Raw genomic sequence first — 7,986 nt, forward strand, 5'->3', positions numbered from 1 at the left:
CTAGATCTGCCTGCTTGATCATTATTGTTTCCTTGGGGGCAGAGCTCTAGACCAGCCTGCTTGATTATTATTGTTTCCTTGGGGGCAGAGCTCTAGACCAGCTTGCTTGATCATTATTGTTTCCTTGGGGGCAGAGCTCTAGACCAGCCTGCTTGATTAATATTGTTTCCTTGGGGGCAGAGCTCTAGACCAGCCTGCTTGACCATAATTGTTTCCTCGGGGGTAAAGCTCTAGACCAGCCTGCTTGATTAATATTGTTTCCTTGGGGGCAGAGCTCTAGACCAGCCTGCTTGACCATAATTGTTTCCTCGGGGGTAAAGCTCTAGACCAGCCTGCTTGATTAATATTGTTTCCTTGAGGGCAGAGCTATAGACCAGCCTGCTTGATCATTATTGTTTTTTTCCCAAGATAAGTCAATGGCAAATGTAGCCCCCGCAGACTAGGTAGATTGGGCTTACTGTTATCTGACTAGCAGGAGCATTATGGGCCTTTCATGTCATTAGAGACTGTAGTAGGATGAGGATCAGTACAAAACTTTAGAGGCTACGCAAAGAACATATAGGTCTTAAAAAAAAAATAAATAAATAAAGCCTACAGGTCCTGTTTACTGAAGGTACGATAAACTGCTGATGCAGCATTACTTCTATAGACTATGGATCCAGCAACCGGCACTGCACTGTAAGCCATTCTGATAGCACTGTACGTATCTGTATGCAATAATCCCACCCCCTGAAAACTTGAATGACCTTTTAAAGGGCTGTAAATAAATAAAATGTAATGGAAAAACTTTGTGTCATACTTGGTGTCATACATGGTGTCATACATGGTGTCATTCTGAATGAGAGGTCTGCCAGTTCTTTATGTGCTGTACACAAGGACCCTACACAGTGTGAAGAATAGAACATTTTGGGGTTGATTTATTAAGAGTTAAAGACGAATTAACTTCCATCGATAGTTTGTACCTATAGATAAGCCTATAATAAGGCTTACTCTACCTATAGGTACTGTAAATATCTCCCAAACGTGCACTGTTTAGGTGATATGTATTGCATATGCAGCTGATGATGACGTCATCGGCGCTTTGCGCTCTGAAGGACCGACCACCTGTGCCGTTTCTGTGATGTGACCGGCTGGGCCACCCGCACGCATGCGTGGGAGTGACGTCACTCGGCTCCGGCCACTCACACAGTCGGAGTCCGCGGACCCGGAAAGGAAGACGGGGCGAAGACGGGTGCGGCCTCCAGCGGTGACAGCGAGGGCTTCGTTTGCAGTTAAGTTTCACATAATGTGCTAGTGCATGGTAGCACATTATGCCTTTACTTTACAGGTCAAGGGAAAAAAAAAGTTTTAAAAGTGCAATTCACTAAGAATTGTTGCATTAAATAATGAATGTGGTATTTGTTTGATTGAACGGTAATTACCGCATTTTTACATGTGGTAATTTTTTGCATTGAGCTGGTTGCTAAGGAGCGTGTCAGGAAGCCGGCCGCCACTTCCTTAACAAGGGGACTCATTAGCTGGTAACGAGTTGCCCGCCGACATCTGAATGTATAAACAACATGCCGGTAATTAGAAATTAATTACGTAAAAAACAGCGTGGGGTGTCCCCCCCCCCCAATGCATAACAAGCCCTTCAGGTCTGGTATGGTTTTTAAGGGAAACTCCACGCCAAAATGTAAAAAAAAACAAAAAAATGGCGTGGTGTCCACCCCAAAAACCATACCAGACCCTTATCCGAGAATGCAGCCTGGCATAAAACCTCCAGGAACCATACCAGGCCACTCAACAGAGTCCTCTTCCCAACAACCCTGGGCAGTGGGGGTCTGCGTGCAGGGGAGTTATCGGAATCTGGAAGCCCCCTTTAACAAGGGGGGCCCCCAGATCCCGCCCTCCCCTATGTGAATGGGTATAGGGTACATTGTACCTCTACTCATTCACCAAAATGTCAAAAAGAAATAAAAACACACAGTTTTTGACAATTGTTAAAGGGGGCTCCCAGATTCTGATAAGCCCCCCCCCCGCCCGCAGACCTCCACAACCACAGCCCAGGGTTGTGGGGAAGAGGCCCTTGTCCCCATCAACATGGAGACAAGGTGCTTTGGGGTGGGGGGGGCAGTCTCAGTGATCGTGGGTAATGACCTGTCAGACGGTGGAGGTGCCTAAAGCTGAACTATACACACAGAAAACAAAATTTAAATATATTCCTTAATAGCCACAAAGGATAAATCCATTTTAGTTCGCACCAATTGCCTTTACAGACCCAGATATTACCTTGCAAAAGTAGCTGTGCGCTGTACATAGCCTGTGTGAAGAGCAGAGCTGTGGGAGGGGCCCAGCAGGCTCCACCCACTACAGGCTGCCTGTAGAAAACTACAGGAGGGGGGCGGAGACAAGACCAGTCACCCTGCACAAGGAAAGAGTGAGCAGAGCTGTGGGAGGGGCTCAGCAGGCTCCACCCACTTCAAGCTGCCTGCAGAAAACTACAGGAGGGGTAGGGTGCCCACGTGTCCCGGATTGCCCGGGACAATCCCGCAATTAGCAGGTCTGTCCCAGGTCCTGGTCACCCTCATTCCGGGACAATACAGTGTCCCGGAATTGCCCCCTGGCCCATAAGAGGACAGTAGGCAGATAAGGGGTCTGCAGAAGAGGAGAGGACACTGACAGATGAGATGGAAGGAGGACACATCCTTAGATATCAGGGCAGGGTTCATGCTGGGATGTGACCCCCCCAAAAGTGAAGGACTACAGGTCTCAGCATGAACCCCTCAGAACTGAAGATGTGATGCTCCCCCCAATCTGTGAAGAACTACAGGTCCCAGCATTAGCATGTGAAATCTATAGGGTCACTCCCTTAATTCTCAGGGGTCCATGCTGGAACCTGCAGTTCTTCAATTTTGGGGGGGGGATCACATCCTTAGATAACAGAGGTTCATGCTGGGACTTGTAGACCTTCGCTTTTGGGGGGATGTGACCCACCAAAAGTGAAGGACTACAGGTCCCAGCATGAACCCCTCAGAGCTGAAGATGTGACAACCCCCCCCCACCGTCCCCGCATGGGAGAAGTAACATCAGCAGCCAGCAGCGGGAGGGGTGTTCACTTTCCCGGGGCTCCGGTGTATAAGACTGGTGGCAGGCTACAGGTGGAAAGTGGCACACTGCATCTTGCGTCAGGCAACGGTGGCAAGTGAAATGCTGCATCTGGTGGCAGGTAATGGGTTACATTTGGCACACTGCATCTGGTGGCAAGTGACACGCTTCATCTGGCGGCAGGCAATGGCGGCAAGTGACACGCTGCATCTGGGGGCAGGCGACCAGTGGCAAGTAACAAGCTGCATCTAGTGGCAGACAACTGTGGCAAGTGGCACACTGCATCAGGTGGCAAGTGACAAGCTCAGGGTCCCCACTGATTCTGCATAATGGTGAGTTGAACAATTTCATTATATATTACAATGTAGTACAACACCAGCCATTCACCCGACAAATCACCCCTGCCGCCGAATTCCCCGTCAACCCCGAGACTACATTCCCCCAACCCCCCCCCCATCTTTTTTGGGAAGGAGGGAAGGGGGGCAGGGGGGTGCCCCTGAATGGAAGTTTGGAGATGTGGTCACCCTAAGGAGGGGGGCGGAGACAAGACCAGTCACCCTGCACAAGGAGAGGGAGCAGAGCTGTGGGAGGGGTCTGGCAGGCTCCACCCACTGCAGGCTGCCTGCAGAAAACTACAGGAGGGGGACGGAGAGAAGACCAGTCATCCTGCACAAGGACAGAGAGCAGCAGTGATCGGTCTTTATTACAGGAAGCTCCTGCACTACAGAACCCAGCTTGGCAGTTAAGAAGCAGCAATGCTGAGACTGGTTCAGCCAGGGAGCGACTCTTTAGTGGCCGGTGAGCGTTCTCCTGGCCTCCAGCGATTGGATCGTTTAGTGACATGGGTCAAAAAAAATGGGCACACATTGCGCAATTATTGTACAATCGCCAAAAAAACGATTTAATGCGATTTAGTGCCTACAATCAAGTTGGTGTACGAGCAGTCAGCTGTTCCATTACATAATATGCCCAGTGATAAATCTAAAACAGATTGTACCATCAGATTGTGACATGTGTAGCCAGAAAATACTGGCCTTTTATTTGGGTCTGAGCCCACTGCTTCCCCCTTACACCAACACTAGAGGAAGATAATAATGTGACCAGCAGCTGCAATCTCACCCAGAAACCCTGTGAAAAGCCTGCTGAACCTTTTTGCAAAAAAAAAAAAAAAAAAAACAATAAAAAAAGGTTGCAATATTTCTAGAATAGCCATAGAAGTATACTGGTTACCTTTACTGCACCGAAATTCAAAGTAAAGGCATGAAGATGCCTATATAGATATATCTATCTATAGATAGATAGATAGATAGATAGATAGATAGATAGATAGATAGATAGATAGATAGATAGATAGATAGATAGATAGATAGATAGATAGATAGATAGATAGATAGATAGATAGAAGGACAGCGCCACCTGCTGGTCAGAGTGTAATAACACAGGGCAGGCTAAGAACTAGGAATAAAAGTATACATAAAAGGCCCCGTATCCCCTAACACCATCTATGCTCAGCACCCTGAGGGCCTGGAGGGTGGGTTTAGGTTTTGAACCCCATACCCCACAGCAGTATTCCCCAAACAACGCCCCCCCCCCAGGCTTAATCACAACTTGCCCCATCTGTACTCCCTGCCTGACCCCACAGGCCTGGACTAAATGAATAATAAAGCTGATTCCCCATCTGGTAGATCAAGGCGAATTAGCTTATTTTCATTTTGGATAGTGTAAGGGAGGGGTTATAACCATAGCTCCCAACTGTCCCTGATTTGGAACAATGTCCCTCTTTCCTCCTCATTTGTCCCTCATTCTGGTCTGATCTGTATAGTTGTATATAAAATGCACTTTTTTATCTTTCAAAAAGTGTTTCCCAATGGTAAACCTTTCATCCAAAATTGCTGCAATTGTTAATTTTAAAAGCCAATATAAAGGAATATTAGTGGTAAAAAAAAGCACTTGTGGATTTTACTATCCTTTTTTTTTTTGGTTATGTCCCCTTTAAGGGGCGTGGCAGGGGATATGTCCTACATATGTTTGCTAGTAGATGTCCCTCATTCCCACCTCGAAATGTTGGGAGGTGTGTTATAACCCCTGTCAGGTTTATTTTTTTTGCCATTTGTGTCCCATTGCAGAGATTTCCTTTCACTTCCTGTCCCATAGCCAAACAGGATGTGAGAGGAAATCCCTGCAAATTAAGGGAATCCCTTGGGGACCCCCCCCCCCCCAGGTCACTAGAACTAGTGTCCACATTGGGAGATTTCCCCTCTCAGGCTCAGCTCACACCTAAGCAGTTTGCTTTTGATCATGTCTGCGGTGCTTCTTTGCTGTGCGTTTTTGCACAAGTGATTTTGCCACGATTTGCATTTTGCATTTTTTTTTTTTTTGGTCAATTTATTGTTGGGCAGAATTAAACTGCAAAATACAGAAAATCGCCGTAAAATCACATGGGAGACAGGCGGGAATTCGGTGGTCCAACCCCCACAACCCCCTGCTCCCTGGGAGATGGGACAGTGGCAGTCAGGGCATTACCTTTGGAGTCAGGGGGAATGAAGAGCCAGGGCCGTTGATTCTCCTCCCGGCCAATCAGGAAGCAAATCCTGAGACCCGATTGGCCAAGGAGTCTCAAGACTGGCCAATCGGGTCACAGGAACTGCTCCCTGATTGGCCGGGAGGGGAATCAGGAAGACAATAGTGAATATTAATTCGCTATTGTTACACAACTGGGTGAGCAGGGGGGGGGGGGCGCAGTGCTCCGCATCTGGAGCCCACCCTTTTTTGAAGCCAATTAGAGCCTCTGGCTCTAATCATGTGCTTAAAAAAAAACCAAAAAAAAACCATTGGAATCCATGCATCTGGCGCTCTGCATGTAAATAAGGTCTAGGCGCACATCCCTGCGCCCTGTATGGACGGGGCACCACTGCAATTGAGCCAAAAAAAGCAAAAAAAGCACCATTTTGCTTTTAAAAAGGTTCCTTACCCTTTCCAAAAACACAGCGGCTGAAAAAAAGCTAAGATGTGAACGTGTCCCACAGGAAACCATGTTAGATCGACTGTAGTATGTTTTTGAAAAAAGCATTTAAAAACGCATAGGTGTGAACAAGGTCTAAAACTTTTCTGGTGACAACCCAAAATTTGGTATTTTCTTTTTGCTTTCAATGATAACGGGACCAATAGAGAGGGGGAACCTACGTAACGGGGGGGGGGGGGGGCACAGAGAGCAATGGAAACTGACCGGTGTTCTAATCCCTCTCCTCTCCATCCAAAACCAAAAAAAAAAAAAGGTTTTGCCCTTTACACTTTAACCTCCCTCTGGAGAAGATGGCTTCCCAGGACCTTGATGGTGAAGGTGATGACTGGTCGGATATTTGGGACTTTCCCTTTAAACAACTTGTCTCTCTCAGAGGCAGGCTTATTCAATTTAAGATGCACAGAGCCTATTTCACCCCATACAAAGTTCTTAAGATAGATCAAGATTGTTAGAGATGCTCTCACCCTCTCGGAGATATCAACCACGTCTTCTGGTCATGGCCTGCTATCACCCAATGTTGGGAGTCAGTAGTCCGAATCATCCACATGGTCTCAGGAGTAGCTTTTTCCCCCTCTCTATGTAGGCTTGGTCAAAGATCTACAGTGGTCTCCACAGTGGCCAAATGGACGTTATTAGGGCTTCTCCTATTCTACGCCAAGAAGGCCATCGCTGTCACACGTTTTGGAAGAAGCTGGCCAATACCGCTCTGTATAGAAGACACCTACTATAACAGGGGGTGCCCCAAAAAATTAGACAAAGTATCTGTGGTGGCTTCCAGGATCTCGTCACTCCTCCTGCATGCACCCGAGCCCCAGTCCAGGGTCACACAAATGGAAGCCTCCACAAGGGGATTGGAAGCAAAATCCAGCAGGAGCTACAGAGTATAGAGAGGCACCTCTAAGTGTAGCAATATGTTGCTAAATGTTCTTGCCAAACCAATCTATTAACCTTCTATGAGGAGGTGAGTTGCCATCTAGATAAAGGAAGGCCCGTAGATGTGGTGTATCTGGATTTTGCAAAAGCATTTGACACAGTTCCCCATAAACGTTTACTGTACAAAATAAGGTCCGTTGGCATGGACCATAGGGTGAGTACATGGATTGAAAACTGGCTACAAGGGCGTGTTCAGAGGGTGGTGATAAATGGGGAGTACTCAGAATGGTCAGGGGTGGGTAGTGGGGTTCCCCAGGGTTCTGTGCTGGGACCAATCCTATTTAATTTGTTCATAAATGACCTGGAGGATGGGATAAACAGTTCAATCTCTGTATTTGCGGACGATACTAAGCTAAGCAGGGCAATAACTTCTCCGCAGGATGTGGAAATCTTGCAAGAAGATCTGAACAAATTAATTGGGTGGGCGACTACATGGCAAATGAGGTTCAATGTAGAAAAATGTAAAATAATGCATTTGGGTGGCAAAAATCTGAATGCAATCTATGGACTGGGGGGAGAACCTCTGGGGGAATCTAGGATGGAAAAGGACCTGGGGGTCCTAGTAGATGATAGGCTCAGCAATGGCATGCAATGCCAAGCTGCTGCTAACAAAGCAAACAGAATATTGGCATTAAAAAGGGGATCAACTCCAGAGATAAAATGATAATTCTCCCGCTCTACAAGACTCTGGTCCGGCCGCACCTGGAGTATGCTGTCCAGTTCTGGGCACCAGTCCTCAGGAAGGATGTACTGGAAATGGAGCGAGTACAAAGAAGGGCAACAAAGCTAATAAAGGGTCTGGAGGATCTTAGTTATGAGGAAAGGTTGTGAGCTCTGAACTTATTCTCTCTGGAGAAGAGACGCTTGAGAGGGGATATGATTTCAATTTACAAATACTGTGCTGGTGACCCCACAATAGGGAGAAAACTTTTTCGCGGAAGAGA

The sequence above is a fragment of the Aquarana catesbeiana genome, linkage group LG12 (assembly GCF_042186555.1).
Source record: "Aquarana catesbeiana isolate 2022-GZ linkage group LG12, ASM4218655v1, whole genome shotgun sequence".
NCBI classification, from domain to species: domain Eukaryota; kingdom Metazoa; phylum Chordata; class Amphibia; order Anura; family Ranidae; genus Aquarana; species Aquarana catesbeiana.